The sequence below is a fragment of the Herpailurus yagouaroundi genome, unplaced genomic scaffold, assembly GCF_014898765.1.
Source record: "Herpailurus yagouaroundi ecotype Mexico unplaced genomic scaffold, PumYag 250, whole genome shotgun sequence".
NCBI classification, from domain to species: Eukaryota; Metazoa; Chordata; class Mammalia; order Carnivora; family Felidae; genus Herpailurus; species Herpailurus yagouaroundi.
The window spans coordinates 16,340,698-16,368,077 of NW_024412467.1; the positions used below are offsets into that span (position 1 = coordinate 16,340,698).

General features: G+C 37.5%; 1 protein-coding gene and 1 long non-coding RNA gene across 2 annotated transcripts in view; both read left to right on the top strand.

Annotated features, from left to right (window-relative positions):
- The window catches only part of LOC121020450 (uncharacterized), a 328,749-nt gene that overhangs the window by 229,509 nt on the left and 71,860 nt on the right, over positions 1-27,380 (top strand). The window lies entirely within an intron of this gene.
- The window catches only part of LOC121020347 (uncharacterized), a 48,242-nt gene that overhangs the window by 9,119 nt on the left and 11,743 nt on the right, over positions 1-27,380 (top strand). The gene's annotated exons all lie outside the window — the stretch shown is intronic.

Consider the following 27,380-nt stretch of genomic DNA (forward strand, 5'->3'; position numbering starts at 1 on the left):
CCTAACCAACTGAGCCACCCAGGTCCTCCTGACTTTTTATTTTCTTAAAATGTCTTTCTCAGCACAAAAGTTTTGAATTTTGATTTATTTTTTTTAACGGATTGCACTTTTGAAATCGTATCTATGACCTCTCTTCACCTAATCCTAAGGCACAAGATTTTCTCTTATGTTTTTCCTTTGTAAAGTTGTAGAGTTTACATTTTATGTTTAGATTGATGATCCAATTTGGAGTTAGTTTTTTTTTTTTTTAATTTTTTTTTTCAACATTTATTTATTTTTGGGACAGAGAGAGACAGAGCATGAACGGGGGAGGGGCAGAGAGAGAGGGAGACACAGAATCCGAAACAGGCTCCAGCTCTGAGCTGTCAGCCCAGAGCCCGACGCGGGGCTCGAACTCACGGACCGCGAGATCGTGACCTGGCTGAAGTTGGACGCTTAACCGACTGCGCCACCCAGGCACCCCTGGAGTTAGTTTTTGAATAAAGTGTGAGGTGAACGCTGAAGTTTTTTTTTTAATTATTACTATTTTTTCTTTTTAGACATGTGAATGTCTAGCTGTTCCAACAGCATTTGTTGAAAACACTATTTTTTTGCCACTGAGTTGCCTTTAGCCCTTTGTCAAAACTCAGTTGGCCATGCATATGTCTTTCTATCTTAGTGACGTATTAGGTGGCTTGGTGGGAGGCCTCTGCCCAGCGTGTACCGTTGTGTTCAATCTAAGCCACGAAGTAGAGGCATAATGGAGGGAAAATTAATTAGCCACAGTGGGAACAGAAGCATAGATAGAAAGTAGCTGAAGGCCCATAATACTGGAACTCAGAACAGGGAGCCATGGACAAGCTGGTCACTAGAGCTCAGTTAGTATATTCATTAGTATATATCATTATATAATATTTTACATATTATTATATAAGGGGACTTCTGTGTGGATGTCAGAGCTCCAGTATGCGTGGCCAGTTTTAGACAATTCTCCACATGTTCCCCAAAGTCCTTAGGCCACCTTTCTGTCATGTGTAAGAAAAGGAAAGCAGTTTTCAGGCACTGTTAATTATCCCAGACCATAGTGGCATATACTTTCAGTTAGTAATTTGAAAGTCTATTGTTACCTGGTTTCTATGGAAGAGTTATGAATCTGATATTTGAAAATGGTATATATATATGACTTCTTTGCTTTTGACAGTTGGAGTTGGGTTTGTGGAGACACTGCCCCCCAACAATTTCCTGTTAGGTGTATTTCTACTCACTCAGCTAGCTTTTGAGGAATGAGTGCATCTATAAAATGCATCCTAGATTGCAAGAACTTGGAATGGTCACTTCAGAATCACAACTTGGTGAGATGTTGAGGCACTTTTTAGATATGACATTTGTTCTTTTGGGCTTCTTGATTTTCAAAAAAAAATTTTTTTACGTTTATTTATTTTTGAGAGACAGAGCACAGGTGGGGGAGGGGCAGAGAGAGAGAGAAGGAGACACAGAATCTGAAGCAGGCTCCAGGCTCTGAGCTGTCAGCACAGAGCCCGGCATGGGGCTCGAACTCACAGACCGTGAGATCATGACCTGAGCCGAAGTCGGATGCTTAACCGACTGAGCCACCCAGGCGCCCCAAGTTTCTTGATTTTCAAATAGCATAAGTGAGTATGAGTTGATTATAATGCATGCAAAATTGAAGCTCAGGGAACCACCACAGTATGTTTCTAAGTGATTAATTGGCACAAAAACTAATTACCTGCAATTTGAAGATGATTTTACTTAATATATCAGGGAAATTCATCAAATTATTTTAAATCAGAAAAATCTTTTGAAGTATTTTAAGTAATTAAAAACTGTTAAAGTGTCAAGTGGTCAAGATCAGTCAATCTTTCTTTCTCTTTCCCCTTCCTCCCTTCCACCCTCTTGTTCGTTCGTTCGTTCGTTCGTTCGTTCCTTCGTTCCTTCCTTCCTTCCTTCCATCCGTCCTTCCTTTGGTCCTTCCTTCAGATCAATGAAATTGTCATTTTGTAACTTTATTTATAAACTAAATACAATTTCCAATAGGTGCAACACTAAACTCCCTAAATTGGGCTCAGCTAGGAAATTTCCACAGATGTGTTAATTGGAGGTGTAGTAAGGATTTCTTTCTCTCCCTCTCTCTCTCTCCCTCTCTCGCTCTTTCTCTCCCTCTTATATATATATATATATTTATAAAATATATATTTATAAAATATTTTGAAATATTTATATATTTATAAAATATATATTTATATTTTTATAAATATAAAATATTATAAATATAAATATTTATAAAATATTATAAATATAAATATTTATAAAATATAAATCTATTATATAATATATAATATATATATTTATAAATATACATATTTATAAAATATATTATAAAATATATTTATTTATTTTATAAATATATATTTTATAAATATATATTTTATAAATATATATTTTTATAAATATATTTTTATAAATATATATATTATATATATTTATGTATACATTTGTTTTAAGCTTTGCCTTATTGCGTGAGTTTTTTCACCATCCACTGCAGTTAATTACAGCAGTGGTTTCTGGTCTGATCCACTGCAATGTCAAAGTCATTTCAGAAAACTGCCGGAATCGAAAAAGCTTTAAACAGTCATGCAGGTCTTTAATTGTAAATTAGTTTTGACAGAACTCCGACGCAGAGTCTTGCCTGGTTCCAGAGCGATGCTAGCTGACAACCTCTCACCGCTCCAGGAGCAAAGGAACATGTGGAAGGAATTGTTCTTTTACATTTCACAGCTTGTCATTTCCTCCGCAGGGCAGCCCCTGACCCCTCTGAGAGATCCCGACACCCATAAGGGAAGTGTTCCCACTGATGTAAAGGAAGTAGAGACGCACTTTAACGCCAAGGAGGGAGGGAGAAGGGTGTGTCAAAGGGATCTGGGGAGCAGAGAGAGGAGATGGGCTTAAAACGTTTCCAGCAGGTTAGAATCCTGGCTGTGTTGCTTCCTTTCACGAGGGAAGGATGAAACATTATTTGGAAGGGTTCAAGAAATTCTGGAGGGTTTCAGGCTGCCTCTTTAAAATTCTTGTTTTGAGTGGAAATGGCAATAAAAATGAATGTGTCACGTGTGAACGATCGGAATAAAGGTTTGAGGGAAAAGTACGAATACGTGCTTGCTGCCCTATTCCAATATGTTTCTAATTACAGAGTGTGTGTGTATTAGACTGATAACCGCAGATTACAATTTGTGCTTTCGGGACATTTTACACCCTCAACGTTTTATTTGCTCTCATATATTCATCACGCTCGGTTTTTCCTCTGTACCTGGGCTGTTAAATAGCTTGGCGAGGAAACATAAAAAAAAGGCAATTCACTTGTGTTATCATTCAAACGGATTTGTCATTCTTCCCACTCAGTTGACTTGGGCCATTTCAAAACTCTTCAAGTTATTGATATTTTAAGAATCACTAATAAAGTCATTTTTGGAAACACTTTTTGAAATAATTGAAAGGATACTTACTTTCCTGAATGTGGTCGTTCATGCAGAGGTAATAAGTACTGACTCCTCCCTCCACACACACACTGTTTTGTGGATGTGTGTGTATGTGTGTGGATGTGTGTGTGTGCGCGTGTGTGTTTTGTAGTCTATGGGTTGACAAATGCAAGCATGCCTTGTCTGTTCAGCAACTGCTCAAACAAATGAACTATCCATGAAAATAATCTGATTTTTCCCTGATGAAATCTCTCTTATTTAATCTGTGGATACTCAGTGCCTCAGTATTAGACAAATACCCTTGCAAAATGATATCGCAGGAGTGCATGTTGACAAATACTGTCATAGTTCTGGACTAAATACGAACCACCACCATCGACCTAGCAGTTTGGGAAATTTTGAACCTTTCCAGAAAGGCTTAGGAGTATTTTTTAAGGAAGGAAGGGTCGCTGTAGACCTGGGATAAAAACAAACTTGTCTTTGGCCCCACTCTTCAACTGAGCATTCCAGAAGTACCCAACGCTAAATGCACAGTTTGGACAAGTTGGAAATAAGGACCTGTGGCGATAACATGTACTAAATGAATTATCAAAGAAACCATGGCCGAGGAGAATTCGCACCTCAGACATGACAAAGCAGCGGGCTTTCCGACATGACTTTACAACTGCTCTACTTGATAGGACTGATTTTAACTACAGCCTCTTTCATTTTTCTTTTTTTCAGTATTGTTTTATTGTGGTCACAATATAACATGAGATGCACCCTCTTAACCAATGTTTCAGTGTGCAATACGGTGTTGTTAATCATGTGGCTGATGTACTACAGCCAACTTCTAGAATGTACTAATCTTGCATAATTGAAACTTTCTGCCCATTGATGAAGGGCCCCCTATTTTCCCTTCCCTCCCCAGCCCCTGGCATCTACCAGCCTACTCTGATTCCCTGAGTTTGACAACTTGCAACTCTTCCTGGGAGTGCAATCATGAGTAGACATTTTTCCAAAGAAGACGTACTATAGGCTCTTTCTATAAGTACTCCGCAGGGAGCACTGCCTTTGGTCTAGCACTGTGCTTTTCAAACTGGTAAGACCACATATGAAAATGAAAAGTAAACACTATTGTGAGTCATCCCAGGAATAAATGAGTTCATTAACTCTTTCTAAACGTGAGTCTGGCTTTGAACACTTTAATGGTCTGACTCACTTAGTGCACCTTGTTCCAGTGTCTAACTTCTTATGAACATACAGTTGACTTCGTTCCAAGTGGAAATAAGTTAGAATAAAAAAGGCCAGAAAGGGGAAGTAATTAATTTTATCCAGAATGTTCCACTCAGTCTAATTAGATGATCCATATGGAATAAGAAACAGGAAATAAAAATTAGAAAATAGGATTTTGAGTGAAACAATATTTCCCTCAGCCAGTCTTTTGGAAGTCTCCTTATTTCTTAGAGAAATCAGTCTGTTCTTGAATGCGGACACCTTGGCAATGAGTGACAGAAGAACTTGGCATTTTGTAACACCACACTTAACACGTGGTCTTTGAGTATTTTGCATTACTAGAAGCCAGCGAGTTTGACCCACTTTTATTTGCAAAACCTTTTTTTGGTTAAGATTATTTGCCATAACGTGTTAAATGACCACTAGACCTTAACTATTTCGGTAGGGCCTTGAGCATTTAGAAGTTGGTAGGTTTGAAGCTCTCGTGAAAAAAAAAATCCTGCAATGGTTTTGACGTGCATAGACATAAACATAGAGAAGGCACGATGCTAGTTTTAAAGGCACTGATGGTTCCTGGAGTGCAGTGAAGAGACATAGGTTGTGAAAACATGATTTAGTGAAAAGCAATGCAGAGCCCAAACCACAAATATTTTTGCCCATTTTATCCACCCTGTCTTTTCAAACGAATTCTCTTTAGTTAGTTTCCTTATGGTTAGGCCGGTGTATTGTTTTTATCAGCAAGCATGTCTTCTCCGGCGTTAAGATGTTATCAATCACACATGCACATACTCATGCATGTGTAAATTCACATAAAACTTCCTAAGGTCAAGTATTTAAAAAGTGTCATCATTTTTTTTTTAAAAACACTATAGCATTTTTTAAACCATAATTAATAGCATTTCCTTTACCTCACACAGACTTATACTAAGACATCCTTTTTTTTCACCTTTTCAGACTTGCAGAAATTAAGCATCATGTGTGTGAATAATTACCATAAAATAAAGTTTTAACGAAGTGTAGTGAGTTAGTCGTTGGCGAGACGAGGAGTTCGTCGATTTCCCCCTGTAACGCATGTTATGCTGGCTAAAACCAATAGTTCTTGAATATGTGGTTTGCAAACATATCCTCTCAGTCTGCACCTTGCCTTTTCATCCTCTCAACAGGGTCTTTCATTAATTAGAGACTTTGAATCTTAATGAAGTTCAATTTATCAATCTCCTTTTATGGTTCAGCCTTTTAGTGTCAAGTCTAAGAACTCCGTGTCTAGCTTAAGACCCAAAATATTTTCTCCATTTTTTTTTTTCAAAAAGATGATCTATTTTAAGTTATTTTTAATATAAGGAATGGGGTTTAGGTCAATTTTTATTTTATTTTGTTTTATAATAATTATTATTATTTTTGGAATAGATGTTTAATTTCTTCAACGCCATTTGTCAAAAAGGATATCTTTCCTCCAATGAGTTGGTTTTGCACCTTTCTTAAAAATCAGCCATGGAGAGGCACCTGGGTGGCTCAGTTGGTTAAGCGTCCCACTTTGGCTCAGGTCATGATCTCACAGTCCATGGGTTTGAGCCCTGAGTCAGGTTCTGTGTTGATAGTTCAGACCCTGGAGCCCTGCTTTGGATCCTGTGTCTCCCTCTCTTTCTGTTCCTCCTTCTCTCTCGAAAATAAATAAATATTAAAAAAAAATCAGCCATTGAGCTTATTTCTTGAACTTTTTCTTCCTTCTCCATTCTAGTCCATTGATTTATGTGCTTATCTCAAGGCCGCACAGAAATGAATACTGTAGCCATATAGAAAAGCTATGGAATTTTCACACACTGTTGGATTCAATCTACTAATAGTTTGTTGAGGAGTTTTTAAGCTCCTGAGAGATATTGGTCTGTACTTTTGTTCTTATGCACTTTGTCTTGTTTTGGTGTCAGGGTTCAAATGGCCTCATTACATGATTAGAAAGTGTTCGCTCCTTTATTTTCTAGAGGAGATTAAATAAAATTTGTGTTAATTCTCCTGTATATTTTTGTAGGATTGTACAGGGAAACTATCTGGACCTAGAGTTTCAAAATTGTGAATTCAGTTAATTTAATGGTTACAGGACTATGCAGATGATCTCTTTCACCTGGAATGAATTTTGGTTACTTTTAGTATTTGAGGAGTTGATCTATTTCTTCTAAGTAGTTGTACGTATGAACATTAGTTATTCAAAGCATTTCTTTTTCTTTTTTTGTGACTGCAGGATCTGTAATAATATTCTGCTTAATTTCTAATATTAGTGAGTTGTTTCTTCTCTCTTTCTGTCTTTGCCAGGTTTGCTAGAGGTGTATTCATTTAATAAATTTTTTTTTTTGGAAATTCAATTCAGTTTCACTGCTTTCTATTCTAATCATTATTATTTTCTTCCATCAGCTTGTTTTGATTTATTTTGTTCTTGTTTTTTCTAGGTTCTTGAGATAAGATCTTAGATTATTGACTTTTTCCTTTCCTGATGTAAGCATTTAGTGTTATAGATTTCCCTCTCAGTATTACTTTAGCTGAATCTCACAAATGTTGATCTTCATTTTTATTCAGTTCTATTTTTTATTGCCTCTGAGGTTTCTTCTTTGACCCACAGACAATTTAGAAGTGTGTTCAATTTCCAAGGGCTTAAAGGTTTCCTTTTGTCTTTCTGTTATTGATCACTGGTCTGATTTCATGATGATCAGAAAAATTATTCTACATGATTGCAGTTATTTTCAGTTTGATGAAGTTTCTTTTATAGCCCAGGATATATTTGTGAATGACCCATAGGCACCTGAAAAAAATGTATATTGAGCTGTTGTTGGGTATAGCGTACATGTTTCAGTTGATATTGTGTGTTGATTGTGAGGGTCCGATCTTCTATATCCTTGTTGAGTTTATGTCTAGCGGTGCTATCATTTGATGAGAGGGGAGTGTTGAAAACCTTAACTATAATTGGGAAGTTTTCTATTTCTTTTTCAGCTCTATCAGTTTTCACTTCACGTATTTTGCATCTTTGCGGTTTGGTGCACGTGTATTTAAGTGTTATATTTTATAAGTAGATTGATCATTTAATTATTATATAATCCTCCTCTCTGGCAATTGTCTCTGCTGTGAGCTTTGTTTTCTCTGATATTCTCTCCGATATTAATCATCTATTTTATTTTTTTTTAATTTTTTTTTCAACATTTATTTATTTTTGGGACAGAGAGAGACAGAGCATGAATGGGGGAGGGGCAGAGAGAGAGGGAGACACAGAATCGGAAACAGGCTCCAGGCTCTGAGCCATCAGCCCAGAGCCTGACGCGGGGCTCGAACTCACCTACTGCGAGATCGTGACCTGGCTGAAGTCGGATGCTCAACCGACTGCGCCACCCAGGCGCCCCATAATCATCTATTTTATATGATATTAACATAGCCAATCTCATTTTTAAAAAATTAATGTCTGCATGATATATTTTTTCATTTTTCTTTTTGCTTTTAATCTATGTCATTGAATTTGAAGCATTTTTTTTGTAAATAGCATATAATTTGCCATGTTTTTAAATTTAGTTTCTCAATATCTGCCTTTTTATTGATATAGTTAGGCCATTTATATTTAAGGTAATTGTTGATATGGTAAGGCTTAAGTCTGCCACTTTAACATGTATTTTCACATTATCTTTGTTTCTTATTTTTCTGTTCCTTTTTACTTCCTTCCTGTGTATTACTCGAATGCTTTTTGGGATTCTGTCTTGATTTATTTATAGTTTTTGAACATATTTCTTTGTGTAGTTTTCAAAGTAGTTTCTCTATAGGTAGCCATGGAAATATGTGACTTATCACAGTTTCCTGGTATCATTATTTTACCTGTTTGAGTCAAGTGCAGACACCTTACTCACATTTAAGTCCCTCTACCTTCCACACTTTTAAATATCGTCTTGAATAACACATGGTGTTATAAGTATTGTCTTAATCACTAAATATGATTTATAACACTCACAAGGGAAAGAAGAGTGTATACTCTCATTTGGTGATCACTCCATTTTCCTTTTTTTCCTTCCAGATGCTTCAAGATTCCTTCTTTTATCGTGTCCTTTATCATTTCATGTTTGCAGAACTTCCTTTAGCCATTCTTTAAGGATATGTCTCCTGGTGACCGATTCTTTTAGCTTTCCTTCCTGCATCTGAAAGTGTATTTTCTTTCATTCCTGAAGTGTAGTCACTGAATATAGAATTTGTGGTTGGTGGTATGTATTTCTCTATCAGCCCTTGAAAAATGCTGTGTTGTTTCGGTGTGCACTATTCAGTTTGTGCATCTGGGGCTCCCACCGGACCCTGCCAGTAACCTCGGAGAGGACAGAAGGAGCTTCCCCAGGCCTGGCCACCCGGTGCTCTGGGTGGGGAAGGGAGTCTCCTGCCTCAGGATGTTAAGAGGCTTCCTCGCCTAGTCACTAGTAGCAACAGGATCCACCTGCTACTGCCACTCGGCTACCTGTTGTGTCTTGGTCGGGAGAGCTGTCTCCAACTGCCGGGGAGGAGAACCTAACCGCTGGATGCTCATTCCAGTCTGGCTTCTGGTTTACCCTCCTCTCCAATGCTACCGGACCCACTTGGTGGTGTTGGAGGGACTTCTTTCTGAAAGGTAGGTAAATGAGTCTACCTTCACCGCTATCTGATGTTAGGACGGATTTGAAGATGCTGGGTCTGGGTCTTCTGTTGGATGGTTGGAGGATGGGATTAAGTTGCCTTGTCCTACATTGGTGCTCCGATTCCGTGGTCTGTAATCACTTCTCCTTCCTCAGTATACTTTCAGAATTCTCCCTTCGCTGCCTCTTACATTATTTCCGGAATCTACAGTTATATTTAGAAGGAAGGAGAAGGGAGAGATGAGTCTAAGCCCTCTGGTCCTAAACAGAAGTCTCTTCTTATTGTTTAAGGTCCCACAGCATTTAAAAAGTTTCTTAGCATTTCATTTAGGGTTTGAAAAATATGGAAGTAGAAAAATGTTTTTAATTGTGGTAAAAATAGAGATCGCCGGAAATTTACCCTTTTAACCGCTTAGGAAGTGTAGACGTCAGTGACATTTAGTACACGGACAGCGTTCCACAACCACCACCACCATCCATCTCTAGAAATTTGTCATCTTCCCAAACTGCAACTCTGTCCCCATTAAATACTAAGTCCACTTTTCTTCCCTCTCCCAGCCCTGGACAAGCACCATGCTAATTTCTGTGCCTATGAATTTGACTACTAGGTCTCTCACATAAGTAGAATTGTAAAGTATTTGTTCTTTGGTGACTCGTTAAATACACCTAGCATAACACCCTCATAAAAAATGGTAAAATTTGAGTTGGCAAAATGTATTAGTCATTGAAATGTTTTAAAACATTGAGGAGGAGGGGCGCCTGGGTGGCGCAGTCGGTTAAGCGTCCGACTTCAGCCAGGTCACCATCTCGCGGTCCGTGAGTTCGAGCCCCGCGTCGGGCTCTGGGCTGATGGCTCAGAGCCTGGAGCCTGTTTCCGATTCTGTGTCTCCCTCTCTCTCTGCCCCTCCCCCGTTCATGCTCTGTCTCTCTCTGTCCCAAAAATAAATAAACGTTGAAAAAAAATTAAAAAAAAAAAAATAAAACATTGAGGAGGAAAGTTTTAAATTCGTAGCTAACTTGGGACCTTGAAACCTGTAAAGTCTGAGATGTAGTATGAACTCAACAGCGTGGCTATCACTATTATTTTCTTCAGTATTTTGTTGTTCCTTTCCTCCTTAGCATGAATAACTAGAAGTCAGCAGTTAGGGTGTGGAGTCAAAGCTCTGTTTTTGTTCCTTTTTGAGACAACTAGCCATAATCCCTGTCTATTACCAGAAATGCACCAATGAAGGAATCAGTAGAATTCAGATCAGTGCAGATTTAGTGGGGGTGGGATGGGGTGGGGATAGACCTTCAATATGGGAGTCAGAGAGGCTTAAATTCATACTTTGACTCTGACATTTAATGTCCTTTGTCAAATTCCTTAAACTCTGAATCTTTGTAGCTTCACCTTTAAAGGGGAGGTAACAGGCCCTATTTGGAGATTAGTGAAAATTCATGGTAAGAGTTATATACATATAATAGGTGCTCACAAAATCACCCCTGTTTTGTTGAGTTGATTATCATAATATTAGATACACCCTTGAGTATGTCTATATCCTGCTTCATTGTGGTATTGGGCAATGACTTTATTCTCACCTGTAATTTTCATTCAGCACTAGAGACTTACTAATGGGCAAAATTATTTACTCTTCTAAATAGATTTGGATGTTCTAAGTTCAACGAAAGTGTTCATTGATGATAACCAAAGAACACTCATGAGAAACATTAAAATATGTCTGAGCTCTTTCATGTGCTTAAGATGGGGAGTTTCATATTTTTAAGAATAATGAAAAAAAGATGTTTCCATGAAAAAAGGTAAAGTCTTCTCTTTGTTTAATGTTTATTTATTTTTGAGAGAGACAGGGACAGAATGCGAGTGGGTTAGGGGCAGAGAGAGAGGGAGACACAGAAGCAGAAGCAGGCTCCAGACTCTAAGCTGTCAGCACAGAGCCCGATGTGGGGCTCGAACCCACAAGCCGCGAGATCATGACCTGAGCTGAAGTCAGACGCTCAACCGACTGAGCCACCCAGGCGCCCCAAAAGGTAAAATCTTCTTAAGCATGGCAGAAATGGGTGATGCTTGAACATTATTCTTAGAAAGAATAGCCAAATGTCTTCCTGCTCTTACATTACGATAATATTTTATTAGGCAAGGCATGTGTGCATCAATCTATTTTTATCCTGCAAGGGCAAAATACTCAGAGATTTCTGCTGGATGGATACTGTGGCAGAAATATTTGCAGTTCTGTGCCAGCAATAAAGTTAATCAAATAGCTTGAATTAAATAAGTAGCATATGCAAATCTGTTTTTATAAACTGCAAAATACTGGATAAAGCATAACGTATTATTGCCAGTCAACTAATTGCTGAGTTTCAGAAGAAGTACCCAAGTGTCATGTGGTTCCCTGTGGACAGATTGTGGTTTAATGGTTTGGACAGAAGTGAAAGTAAGGATGGTTTTGTTGCATTTCTGCTGCCAATAATGTCAAAACATCCCCAAATATGAAACCATTAAGCTTCTTAACACTTGTAGGAAACCAATTCATAACATATTAGGTACCCGTCACCTGTTACCAAGCACTTTGGACTTTGGAGGGAATAATCCCGGCCAAACCTGAGCTCCAATTTTTTGATACTTGCCCTTTGTCAGCGCTCAGATTTAAAGATCCATGTGTCCGTTAGTTCTTCCTGTGTAGAAAAGATAAGAGAATTTCTTGTGTCTTGACATTATGACAAACATTGGTTTATTCATGTCTGCGGCATCCAAGAAGTCACTGCTTCTAGGTTTAAACCATGCTGCTGGCAGAGAACATTATCAACTCGTTCCCTGAACTTATGTAATTCCTGGTTTGTTCGTTGTATCCTCCAATAGATATTGGACTATCACTCTAAAAGTGGTGGAAACATTTCTGTTTCCTAACCGGAACCTAGATATTAAAAAAAATCACGTTTCAAAAATTGGGGGCATCAATTTCTAATGTAGAAACACAATGCTAAGGCCATGGTCTATGGTTGCAGCCAAGGTCACTGCAACACGTCATCGAGAATTCATACTTTGGTGCTTATTTTGGCCTTTAGACTGTTCATTGGTACTATGAACTAGATTATGTGCTTTTAACTGTCAGTTCTCTGAATGCATTTCAAGTCCATTTACTAAAATAGTCACTGTTAAGCGGTATATTTGGACAGAGTTGACACCTTTGACATTTTCTAAAATGGCAAAAATAACTGTATTTAAGGGTATGATTTATGAATGTCGTGTGCCTACAGAACTTCCACCTGATTATGGTTTTCACGTAAGCTTCTGGGACTCTTTCTACAAACTGCTGAAAGACCACTAATTAATGCCGTGTGATCAGATATTGAACACAGACAGACACACGTACAGAAACACATAAAAACATGATATCAGTCCCAAACCTATGATCTTGTTGCTTCTTGTAACCGCCTTTGTCTAACAAGAGAATGATTGAGGCCACAGCAGAGACAGAAGAAGGAAAGGAGAGAGAGGGGAAGATTGATAGTCATAGAACTGCCTTTATGAAACACATATGCTTTGGTATAAATAAGGAAAGCAACTTGCAATGATTAAAAAGTATTTCGAATCCTTAGTTGTCTTCTAGATTGCTGGCCTCTATTAAAAACTTCTTAAAATAATAGATAGCTTTAATTCTTCAAGCCAAAGAAAAATTATATCATCTTAAAGATTTTCTATACTTATTACATAGATGTGACTTGACTATGGGGGGAAAAAAAAAGCAAAAATCTCTTGTATTGCAAGTTTTAAATGTACCAGGCTAAGGTTTACTTAATTAGAGCCTCGAGGCAATAAAGGAGCCCTTTTAAAAATTCTGTGATTCTTAATATGCTAAATAATGCAAAGCTTCGACTCTTCAAGCATGAGACACACATCTGGCAGCTTACCATTTAAATTACAGGGGGAAAATATTCCTCACTTCAGTAGTAATTTTCTCAAAGAAAAGAATAGAAAATGTATTATAACTAAATTTAATTTCTTTTTAGATTTCCATCCGGTCTAATTGCAGACATCTTTCTAGTTTCTTCGCATTTATATTTTTTTACCCATATTTCCTGTACATTTTATTAATGTTTAATTTGAGATACTTCTCACTGTTAGAGCTCTTGGAAAATTGGGGTGTATCTTACTTAGTAAATTGTTTTGAGAAATCTATCGGATCTCAAGTAATGAAGACAATGGTCTAGAAAATAAAAGGGATTGGAATTTCAGAGACACACAAAAATATTACTGACAAAAAGGCAACATTTTTCAGTCAGTTCCACTTTCAAGCTTTAATTTTTTTAGTATTAACGTTTTCTCTGTTTTGTCATTTTCTGGCTGTTTTTCATGCAAAAGTTATTATAAGCAGCATTCTTTCTTTGTATTTCTCCAAAGGATAGTGTCAGATCCTTGATTAATTTTACAAAGGTCATTTGGAAAAACCATTAAAAATATGCCAAGTAAAAAAGATTAGCGCAACAGGGAAAACACACTTTTATAAACATATGCATTTATATATAGATAGGGTACTGTAACATACAGTTTTGACAAGTGTTTTTTTTTCCCTTTGTGCACCTCATACATTATTAAAAAATACGTCCGGTTCCATTTATTTTTTTCTTTTCTTTTTTTTTTTTAACGTTTATTTATTTTTTTGGGACAGAGAGAGACAGAGCATGAACGGGGGAGGGGCAGAGAGAGAGGGAGACACAGAATCGGAAACAGGCTCCAGGCTCTGAGCCATCAGCCCAGAGCCCGACGCGGGGCTCAAACTCACGGACCGCGAGATCGTTGACCTGGCTGAAGTCGGACGCTTAACCGACTGCGCCACCCAGGCGCCCCCCCATTTATTTTTTTCTAGGTGATCCCAGCTGACACATTCCAAAGGCATCAGCAGGTTACTATTACTTGTAAATATTTTGTCTTTTTTCTCAATGTAAGAGGATCTGATAATTAAGTTGAGTAGTAGTTCCATAAAATAAAGTGAACTTTTTAAATAATTAACCTGTATTTGTATTACGAAAACATAAGCGTGGGTGCTAGCTTGCCCATGACAATAAATATATCCAATTATACTTTTTAATTAAAAACTTAAACAATAGTGAAACTTCCAATTTTGGCTCTGACAGAGTAGCTGGTATCAGACCAGCTCTTCTGTTAGAATCAATTATTAAACTGGAGAGAATGTATGAAACAGCTGTTCTGGGCATTGGCCATCAGGAAGCACCAGACTTCCTGATCCTTGACAGAAGAGAACATTTTAAAGCAAACTCTGGATTTCTACCTGGGCTCAGTGTCCTGACAGTACAGCAGGGAGGTGGAATCCCAGCAGAGTCTCCCTGAGCTGAGGAGACGGAGCTTGGCATGCAGGACAGCTGAAGCAGCTGGGGTCTGCAAAGCAGAACGCAGAACAGAGAGATTTGCAGAAGGGAACTAAGAATTCAGTATAGAAAATCCACCATGAATCCTTGTTTCAGGGAGACTAACTAGGGCTTTGCTAGGTGAGCCTGAAAACAGAACAGAGATACTGGAGCTGGAACAGAGATGGAATTCAAACCAGGAGAGGCATGTTAATACCTCATTATCGATTTGACAGCAAATGGAGATGCTCAAAGTCTATGCAGTGGGAATGAAGAACATTTACAATTGCACACACACACACACACACACACACAAGAGTAAAATACCTAGGAATAAACTTAACCAGAGAGGTGAAAGACCTGTACTCGGAACACTATCCAACACTGATGAAAGAGATTGAAGATGACCCAGACAAATGAAAACATGTTCCATGCTCATGGATTGGATGAATTCGTGCTGTCAAAATGTTCATATTACCCCAATCTACAGATTCAACGCAATCATTATTAAAATACCAAAGGCATTTTTCACAAAACTAGAACAAACGATACTAAAATTTGTATGGAACCACAGAAGACCCCGAATAGCTGAAACAATCCTAAGAAGAACAAAACTGGAGGTATCACAATGCCAGCAAGATAGACTACAAAGCTGTAGTCATCAAAACAGTATGGTATAAAGAAAAAATGGAAACATAGATTAATGGACCAGGGTAGATACCCTAGATATAAACCCACATTTAAAAGGTAAATTAATCTATGACAAAGGAGATAAGAATATGCAATGGGGAAAAGATTCTTTTCAATAAATGGCACTGGGAAAACTGGACAGCTACATGTAAAATAATGAAACTGGACCACTTTCTTACACCATATAAAAAAATAAACTCGAAATGGATTAAAGACCTAAATGTGAGACCTGAAACCATAAAAATCCTAGAAGAGAACACAGGCAGTAATTTTTTCTGACATCAGCCATGGCTAACAGTTCTCTAACTATGTCTCCCCAGGCAAAGGAAAAATATGAAAAATAAACTATTAGAACTACATCAAAAAAAGAAAAAAAAACTTTTGCACAGCAAAGGAAACCATCATCAACAACAAAAAGATAATCTACTGAATGGGAAAAGATATTTGCAAATGATATTATCTGATAAGGAGTAAATGTCTAAAATATGTAAAGAACTCATACAACTCAACACCAGAACCACAAACAATCCAGTTAAAAAATGGACAGAGGAACTGAATAGACATTTTTCCAGGGCAGAGATACAGATGGATAACAGACACATGAAGAGATGTTGAATATCACCAACTATCAGAGAAAGGCAAATCAAAACCACAAATTAAGCATCTCCTTACACCAGTTAGGGTGGCTAAAATCAAGAAGTCAATAAACAACAAATGTTGACAAGGATGTGGAGAAAAAGAAACCCACATGCATAGTTGGTAGGAATTCAAATTGGTACAGCTACTGTGGAAAACAGTATGGAAGTTCCTTTAAAAATGAAAAATAGGAATATCATATGATCCAAAAATTCTAGTACTGGGTATTTACCCAAAGGAAATGGAAACTCCATTTCTAAAATGTATATAAACTTTTATGTTTTGCAGCATTATTTACAATAGCCAAGATGTGAAAGCAACCCAAGTGTCCATTGACAGATGAGTGGATACACACACACACACACACACACACACACACACACAAAGCCATAAAAAAGGATGAGCTCTTACTATTTGTGACAAAATGGATGGATCGAGAGGGTATTATGCTAAGTGAAACTGGTCAGACTGAGAAAGACAAATACCATATGATTTTGTGCATTATGTGGAATCTAAAAAACAAAACAAATGAACTAACAAACAGCAGAATCTGACCTATAAATATAAAGAACTGGTGATTCCCAGAGGGAAGGGAGATAGGGGGATGGATAAAATGGGTGAAAGGGAGTGGGAGATACAGGCTTCCAGTTAAGGAATGAATAGGTCATGGGGATAAGAGGTACAGCATAGAAAATATTGTCAGTGATATTGTAATACCCTAACATGGTGACAGATGGTAGCTACACTTGGTGTGACTGTAATACAACATATAGAGAAGTTGAATCGCTATGTTGTACACCTGAAACTAATGGAGCATTGTGTGTCAACTATACTTGAATTTTTAAAGTCCTATATATATTAAAAAAATCATATGCTCTAAGTGGCATACTCTGAGACTGCCCTGAGGAAAACCTGCCACCATGCTTCAGCAAGATCATCAGAGGATTTATGGTTTTGAGGTTGAGTTCTGATAAGTTCATGTGGCTTGAAAACTCTTGGTTTTTCACAGATAAGTTGTAACTAAATGTACATTCAAGCCTACAGAAGTTTAATGGGATTTGCCAGTAATCGAACTGTTAACTAAAAAAAAAAATCAACACTTTCTCAAGGCAGATAACAGAATCCAGAGTCTTCTCTGGAGTACATTATATGATCTGCAATTATGATGTATGCAAAGATCAAGGGAATATAAATCTTAGACAAAAGAAAATAGTGAATAAAATAACTCCGAGATGATTCAAATATTATACTTATCAGGAAAAGCCATTAAAACATTTCATTGTAAGTATGTTCATGAATTTAAGGAAATTAATTTCTGATAAGTAAAGGAAAGTAGGGTCTTTTTTTAAATTTTTTTTCAACGTTTATTTATTTTTGGGACAGAGAGAGATAGAGCATGAACGGGGGAGGGGCAGAGAGAGAGGGAGACACAGAATCGGAAACAGGTTCCAGGCTCTGAGCCATCAGCCCAGAGCCTGATGCGGGGCTCGAACTCACGGACCGCGAGATCGTGACCTGGCTGAAGTCGGACGCTTAACCGACTGCGCCACCCAGGTGCCCCAGAAAATAGGGTCTTAATGAATGGTTAGATCATCCCAGCAGAGATCTGGAAACTATAATCAACAAACCAAATGGCAGTTATGGAACTTAAAGTCCAAGAATTAAAATAAATTAACCAATCTGAAGTACAGAAAAGAAAAAGCCAAGACAGAAATGAAGAAAGACTCAAGAGACACAATGGGGAAATATCATATAGTTTTACATACATGTAATGCAAATCTTAGAAGGAAAAGAGGGTCATAAAATGGAAGAAATATGTATTAAAAGAGTAATGACTGAAATTTCCCAAATTTGATGGAATATATTGAATTATAAGTTGAATATCATCAGTGAACCCCAAAAGAATGTATAAAAGGGACACCTGTATTAGGAATATTGTAGCTGGGACGCCTGGCTGGCTCAGTCAGTGGAGCCTGCAACTCTTAATCTCAGGGTCATAGGTTTGAGCCCCATGTTGGGTGTAAAGTTTACTTAAACAAATAAAATTTTAGGGGCATCTGGGTGGCTCAGTAGGTTAAGTGTCCGACTTTGGCTCAGGTAATGATCTCACAGTTTGTGAGTTCAAGCCCTGTGTTGGGCTGTATGCTGACAATGTGGAACCTGGATCCCATTTTGAGTTCTGTCTCTCTCTCTCTCTCTCTCAAAAATAAACATTAAAAAATTAAAACAAATAAAATCTTAAAAAAACAGTATCAGAGTCAAACTGTAGAACACCAAAGTTAAAGTGAAAATTCTGAAAAGAGACAGAAGGAGAAAAAAGCCTTTATATGGAAGTGAATAATGGTATGAAAAATGGCTAACATTATCATTAGAAACGGTGGAGACCAGAAATCAATATAATGACATATTCGAAGTGCTGAGGAAATGTCATTCCAGAATTCGTATCTGGCAAAAACATCCTTCAAAAATTGAGGTTGGTATGAGGACATTTTCAGATGAAGGAAAGTGAGCAAATATTTCTACAGCAGACCAGCACTACAAACAAACCATCAGAACTAGAGAATGTTCTTCAGGCTGGAGAGAAAATGCTACAAGATGATTGACACAGGAGAATGGAGAAGAACCAAAAATGGCACATACAGAGGTAAATACTAAAGACTAATTTTTCTGATACTTTTCTTAAAATGTAACTTACTATTTAAAAAAATAAAACGGCATTCTGTGGTGGAGATGTAAACCATGTACTGTTAAAAGACATGATTGTTATCATGGGTGGGGGGTAGGAAATAGAATCAAATTGTGAGCTTATTACATTTGTGAAATGAGAAGCACGAAGCAGACAGTGTGAACTGTCAGGTGTGAAGTGTGAAATTATACAACATTGATGATAACCAGACGTGCATTTAAAAATTTGAATTTAAAAATTCAAATCCATGCTATTAGTCTTGGGTTGAATAGTAGAACCGCCTCAAAGATGTAGAAATAATAGAAAGTAACAGAGGACAGTGTAGAACAATAGAGAAAATAAGATATAGTACTAAAAACACATGTAAGATACCAAGAAGAAGGCAGGAGAAGTTCAGTGTGAAGAAAAAAGAAGCAAAAAACACAACAGCAAGATGGTAAACCAACTCAACCATATGAAATAATGGCATAAAATGTCGACTAAATAATTAAATTAAAAAGCTGGGATTGTCAATCTAAATGAAAAGGCAAGACTCCACTATATGCAGTCTATGAGACATGCCCTGTAAATCTGAAGACAAAAGTTTAACTTGGGACAGCCTGGGTGGCTCAGTCTGTTAAGTGTCCGACTTTGGTTTGAGCCCCACATCAGGCTCTGTGCTGCCAGCTCAGAGCCTGGAGCCTGCTTCGGATTCTGTGTCTCCCTCTCTCTTTGCCCCTCCTCTGCACGTGTTTTGTCTCTCTCTCTCTCTCTCTCTCTCTCTCTCCTTCAAAAATAAATAAACATTAAACAAATTTTTAAAAAGAAGTTTAACTTGAAGATGAAAGGACAGAAAAACAGAAACCATGGAAATGCTACACAAAAGAAAGCTGATGTGGCCCCATTAATATCTCATATGAGAAATCTAAGAGTAGACTTGGAGACGAGTATAAAAGGGACAATTTACCAGGGAGATATAACAATCCTAAATGTGTGCCGAATGACAGAGATTAAACAGCCTTGGAACATCCTGAAACCATAAAACTTCTCAAAGAATATACAGGAGGTGAATTGTTTGATGTTAGTCTTGATGACTGTTTTTGGATTTGGTACCAAAAGCAAAGGAAATGAGCAAAACAAGTAAACAAAACAGAAACAAACAAGTGGGATTACATTGAACTAAAAGCTTCTACACAACAAAGGTAACCACCAATGAAATGAAATGAAGATAATCTACCAAATGCAAGAACGTATTTGCAAATCATATATTTGATAGAGGAATATATCCAAAATATATAAATAACTTATACAAGTCGATAACAAAAAAAAAATCATGGAAGCTGATTAAGAAATGGGCAGAGGATCTGAATAGACATTTTCCAAGGAAGATATATGGATGACCAGCAGGTAAGATGCAAAGATGCTCAATATCACTCATCACCAGAGAAATGCAAAGAGATGAAAAATAAATCAGGAAGGATATACAAGATCTGAATGACACTACCAACCAGCCTGATTGAATTGATTTTACAAAACACTTTACCTAAAAACAGCAAAATACACCTTCTTTTCGAGGAAACAGAAGACACGATAGATCATATATTGGGTAATAAATTAGATCCTAATATATTTTAAAGACTTGAATAGTACAGCATACATTTCTCTGGCTTAATGGAGAGATGTTCAATGTTTCCTTTTATAAATCAGGAACGAGGCAAGGATGTCTAGTCTCATCACTTTATATCCTAGAAGTCATAGCCAGGGCAACAAAACTTTTAGAAGAAAACATAGGAGAAATCTTCATAATCTTGGCAGTTTTCTTAGACAGGAGACAGAAATGACTTACTTTAAAAGAAAAATAAATGATCCATTGGATTTCAACAAAATTATACTTTTCTAAGCAAATTGCCATTGGGAAAAATAAAAAGGCAAGTTTTACAAACTGAGGGAAACCAATTGCAGTACATGTATCTAAAAAATGGTTTGTATCCAGACGATATAGAGAACTGTTACATTCACTAATAAGAAGAAAATAACGTACTTTTAAAAAATTATACTTAGAAGTTTCACAAAAGAATAGATGAAATATCCAGTTAGTTTATAAATATCACCTAAGAATCTTTAGTCATCAGGAAATGCAAGTTAAAACCATGTGTTACCACTTCACGATTACTAAGATGCTAAAATATATAAAAAAGAAACTACCAAGCGTTAATGGTGACTTGGAGGAAACTTTCATACTTTGCTGGTGTGGTACAACCACTTTGGAAAACTGACAGTTTTTTGTTAAATGAAATAAACACCTACAAAAGACCCAATGATTCCACTGCTATTACCAAAGAAAAATGAAAAGATGTCCACAAAGAGATTTCAACATGAATGTTCATAGAAACCTGGTCACAACAGTCAAAACTTTGTAACATCCAAATATCTATTAATAGATGAATTAAGAAATAAATTGCAGTACAATCATAAGAAGGATGGTTACTCATAATAAAAAAGTGATGAGTATCAAAATATTGTTCTGGGTAGAAGAAGTCTGAGACAAAAGAGTAGATACTGTATCATTCCATATGTATGAATGTTAAACATAGTTCTAATCTATAATGGTAGAAATCAGATAAGTGGTCACCAGGAGTGAGCGAGTGAGTGTGAGTGTGTGTGTGGTTTGTGTGTGTGTGTGTGTGTGTGCATGTGTGTTGGCGATGGAACGATTGACTGCAAAGGACATGGGGGGATTTGGGGAGGTGATGCTAAATGTGTTATATTTTACTTGTGGTGGGAATAAATGGGTGCATATGTTTGTCAATTGAATATGTATATTTTATTGGATATAAATTATCACCCGGCACTTTGATTTTAAAAATAACAAGACTGGGGCGCCTGGGTGGCTCAGTCGGTTGAGCGTCTGACTTCAACCTGGGTCACGATCTCGCGGTCTATGAGTTCGAGCCCCGCATCAGGCTCTGGGCTGATGGCTCAGAGCCTGGAGCCTGCTTCCGATTCTGTGTCTCCCTCTCTCTCTGCCCCTCCCCCATTCATGCTCTGTCTCTCTCTGTCTCAAGAATAAATAAACGTTAAAAAAAAATAAAAAAAAATAACAAGACTGGATTCAGCAATTGTGGATTTAGCCAGGGAAAATACAGAGTGTGTGGTCGTAAAGTTGCCAGTAACATCATCATCTGATTCAAGTGTTAACAGGTGCAGGAATAAGGGGGTCCTCCCCTTCTACCACAAATGTAGCAGGTGGAGTTAGCGTATGAGGTGGGTACCTGTATGAAGGGAGTCTGTGGTAATCCAATATTCCTCCTTTGATCTTATTACCACTCCTGTCTCTAGTCTGAAATCACTGGTTCATATGCCTAGTTGGGCTAGTAACAAAAAAATGTTTTCAACATCTTTTAAAGGCTTCACCCAGCCTACAGTTTACTTCAGACTGGCCCTAAATATTGAGAAGTGCAGGCAGAACTTGGGTATATCCTTTTCTAGTTTTGAGTATTATGCTTCTACCCCTTCTCTCCATCTTGTGAATTGTGGTTATTGAGTCCTTTGTGATCTAACCAGGAACAGGACAGAGCTGAAGGCAGAGAAGGGCTTATTTCTCTGGTGTTGTCAAATGGCAGAAACTGTTGGGTTTTTAAAACATGTCCTATTCTCTCATGGGACTCTTTTATGCTTTCTTTAGACATACACTTCCATATCTTCCCCTTTGCCAGGGGTCTCTCACTTTGCACTTTTTTTTTTTACCATTCCCTTATTAGACCAGACACTGTGCAGTGCACTTCTAACTTTGTCCTTTTTGCCTATGCCTACACTCTGGAGAAAGTAATCATAATTGAATAGGGTAGCACATACAGTAAGGAAGGAAATACCAAGATAAACGAATATCATCCTATGCTAATCAGCAACACAAAGAAAAGGAAAGGAGGGAGTAGAAAAGTAAAATGAATAAAAGAGAAATAAAATAAAACATATAATATTTTAATAGTGGGATAATTTCCCCATTAAAAGATCCTGTCTAAGTGAATTAGAAAGAAAGCCCCAACTATACAGTACTTACAGTAAACAAGCATAACATAGTTAAAGAAATGTTGAACACCTATGGATGAACTGATACCAGAAAATTCAAACAAAAATAAAGCTGTCCCAGGAAACAATGTCCATATCAGGAAAGTTGACATTTGAGGTTTAAACAGGTCTAAACAGTGAAAGAACATTTTATAATGATAAAAGGTATCATTTATGAAAAAGATATAATATGACACAATCTATATGCATCAAATAACACAACAGCTGAGTATAAAATGTAACCTAATCTTGTTAGGCTTTGTATCTATGACAGACATATGTGAAATACAATAATAGAGGCCACTGTCTCTGATCATCATAGAATAATGTTATGAATTAATAATTCAAAGGTGATCTACTGGTGGCAAGGATTTAGAAAAATAGATTTTCTTATAAATTGCTATGGAAATATATACATATATGTATACACACACACACACACACACACACATATGCAAGCTTTTGGAAAGCAATCTGACAACATCTATTAGCATTTAAAATATGAGCACTCATTGACCCAGCAATCTCACCTTGGAAACCCATCCACAGGAATAAAAGCACGAGTAATGGATTTTACTGTCACATTCTTTTTGGTAAGAATATAAAAATAAAGGCACCTGGGTGGCTCAGACAGCTGAGCATCCAACTCTTGATTTCGGCTCAGGTCATGATCTTAGGGTCATGGGACTGCTTCAGGCTCTACATTGAGTGTAGAGCCTGCTTTCAATTCTTTCTGCCCCTCCCCCATTCACACATGCACTCTCTCTCTCTTAAATAAATAAATAAATAAATAAATAAATAAATAAATAAAGTATAAAAATGAAGAAAAATGAATGTCATCAGTAGGGAATGGTTAAATAAATCAAGCGACATCTGCAGTGTTAACATATTATGCAGCCATCGAATATAACAAATTAGAGCTCTAATAATTGACTTGAAGAGAATTCCATCAGATACTGTTGAGAAAGGGTATAGGCAGGTATATACAAGATATAAAATGCTTTTTGTGTAACAATGAACATCACCTCTATCAATGTGTTGTCCCTGTGTTCACATATGTGTGTGTATGTATAGATCTGGTTAAATGAGCACAGAGAGGCTAAAACGTGTTATGTGGAGTGGGCGGGATGGAAAGGTGTTAGGGGACTGTGGATGGAAGATATGAAGGAGGATCAAGGGGAAATTTTCATTTAAAAAAATTTTAACGTTTATTCACTTTTTGAGAGACAGAGAGAGTGTGAGCAGGGAAGGGGGCAGAGAGAGAGAGAGAGAGAGAGAGAGAGACAGGAAGACACAGAATCAATCGGAAGCAGGCTCCGGGCTCCGAGCTGTCAGCATAGAGCCCGACGGGAGGGCTTGAAGTCACAAACTGTGAGATCATGACCTGAGCTGAAGTCAGACGCTTAACCGACTGAGACACCCAGGCACCCTGGGGAAAATTCATTTGAAGTAACATACTGTTAGACGTGTATTTTATGACTCATAGAGATGACCATGATTTCTTATTATATGAAAAAAAAAAAAAAACTTGTGGACAAAAGTATATGGCATGATTCTGTTTCAGTTAAAACTCCCCACTTATCTGTGTATCTGTCCGTCTATCGATTTGCTTATACATTTGCATTTGGGAAAGTGATGAAACATACGGCTGAAAAGAGGAAGGAATGGCTATAAAATCTTCTTTTTTTTTTTTTTTAATTTTTTTTTCAACGTTTATTTATTTTTGGGACAGAGAGAGACAGAGCATGAACGGGGGAGGGGCAGAGAGAGAGAGGGAGACACAGAATCGGAAACAGGATCCAGGCTCTGAGCCATCAGCCCAGAGCCTGACGCGGGGCTCGAACTCACGGACCGCGAGATCATGACCTGGCTGAAGTCGGACGCTTAACCGACTGCGCCACCCAGGCGCCCCTAAAATCTTCTTAACAAGGTAGAAGACAGTGGCAAATGATTAGCTGTGAGTCACAGTAGGGAAGGAAAAGTCATGGAGGAGATTTTGAGTCTGGGTGGCTTAGCGAAGTGGTGAAAAGAAATAGGAAACAAAGGGAAGGAGTCCTTCGAGAGAAATGATTTTTGGTTTTGTTTGTATGTCTCACCCTGGGGTGGAAGGAGGACTTCCTAGTGTCACCATTGTTTACCCGAATGGCAGTGGGGGAGTATGAAAGACAATCATGCCAGAACCTCACGAGTTCCTTATTTACTTACAGTTTATTTCTATGCACTTCATTTGACTATATAGTGTGGAAAAAATTTGTAAGCTTATAAGCAAAAAGAGAAGCAATAAAGCAAAACATTGATACTCATGATTATATAAGATTGAAAACCACCTCATACGCGCGCACACACACACACACACACACACACACACATACACAGACACAACTGTCAAAGACATTAGCAGGCAAACTACGAACAGAAAAACTATTGGAACCAGTGTGCCAGGCAAAGATAAATACGACATGGAAAGATACAAATTCTAAAGAAAATGTTAAATACTCCAGCTGAAAAAAAATGAAGGAATAGTAAGTTACAACACAAAAGACATACATGCTCAACAAGCATAAAATAATTCACATTTTTTTTAGAATTAGAGATTGCAAATTGAAATAACAATGAGGGGTGCCTGGTGGCTCTGTCAGTTAAGCATCCGACTTTGGCTCAGGTCATGATCTCACGGTTTGTGAGTTCAATCCCCGTGTGGGGCTCTGTGCTGACAGCTCAGAGCCTGGAGCCTGCTTCCGATTCTGTGTCTCCCTCTTTGTCTGCCCCCTCCCCTGCTTGTGCTCTGTGTCTATTTCTCTCAAAAATAAATAAATATTAAAAAAAACTATAAAAAATAAAATAAAATAAAATAACAACGAAATGTTATTATTTTGTCTACCAAGTAGGCAAAACTGAAAAATATGGTGGGAGTCCGTTTTGGCAAGCATGTGAGTGAATTGGACACTCTCATACATTGCTGGCTGCAGTTAGAATATTGATAGTTCTTACCGTGAATCCTGTGTTTGATTTAGTATTCCTGATCTTAGATACTCACCTGTGAAAATAAGCACAGAGAAGTGTAAAGATTTTTTGTGAAATTTGTTCAATATGATGTGAATATACAACCAAGGGGTGGTTGGTTTAAGTGAAAAAAAAATGATATACTGCTGCGAAGCGATTAAAAATCAGGCTTGAAAGAATATTTAATAACAAGAAACAATGTAAGTATAAAAAAGGATGAGAATGGTATATACACTATGATCATAATCTTATAAAAATTATATTATGTACATATTTATAAAATGTATAACATTTGTTACATAAGGTATACAATTACATGAAGTGTACATTAATGATTATTAACGTATACGTATTTACTATATACGTCTTTACAAATAGGAAGGTAGGTTATAGAGCAAAAAACATTTTACATAAAAACAAAGAAATTGTTTAATTAAGCCTTTTAGAAGACTGTCTCTTTGGTAGGGACTTTATCACCTGGACACACACAGTATTACTACATTTTAACATACAGCAATACAAATTCCGTTGCATCAGAAATTGCTCCTGGTTGGCAGAATTTTTAAGATGGCTTCCCAAAAATGTCCAAGGACTTATCCCCAGAAGCTGATCATCAGGAGGGAGATGACCTGGGTGAACCGAATCTAATTACACGAACCTTTAAAGGACAGAACTTTCTCAGGTGGGTAAGCAGAAGAGGAAGCCGAAGGAGAAGCTGGAGACGTTCAAAGCATCAGGATGCATCCTGCGGTTGTTGGCTCAGAGGAAACTGCGAGGAATGCGTGAGAAGGAAGAAAACTCTACCAGCAACCAGCAAGCTCACAACAGGATCCCAAGACCCAGATGAGAACTGCAGCCCTGCCTGATAACATTGACTTTGACCTGGTAAGATTTGAAGAAGCAGAACCAGCTGGGCCGTGCTATGCTCGGATTTCTGACCTGCAAAAGATGTAAGCGAATATATGAGTAGTAAGTCGCTAAGTTGTGGAAATGTGTTCCAGCAGCAATAAAAAATGCATGTATTGTTCAATGTTTAAAAAAGTGTAGAGGTAGAAAATGGGGTACGGTTCTCCCACAAGGTGTGAAACAAGGGGTAGATGCGTGGGCTTTGAGAACAAATAGAATTGGACCTAGATTTCAGACTTTTTACTGGTTAGCTGTCTGAGTTGTGCAAGTTCTTTGATCTGAGTCTCAGTTTCCAAGTCTGTAACACTTTTGTGTGAGTGTGTGTGTGTGTGTGTGTGTGTGTGTGGTGTGTGTGGTAAACATCATAATATATATGAAGCTCTTCAAAAACGCTAAAAGTTTATTCTATTATTTCATATTTTTATATTCCACCCACCAACTGTGCACTGAGAATTTAGATTATAAGCCTTTGAAAGTAATGATGTATTTGGGACATGTGGCTGGCTCAGTCATTTGAGGGTCTGATCCTCAGTGGCAGCTCATATCATGATCTCAAGGTGGTGGGATTGAGCCTGGTTTCGGGCTCCACACTGAGTTTGGAGCCTGCTTAAGACTCTCTCTCTCTCTCTCTCTCTCTCTCTCTCCCTCTGCCCTTCCCCCTCAAATAAAAAATATAATTAAAAAATAAAATAATAATATATTTAAAGTGTGAAACCATTTCCTTGCTTGCTTTCTTAT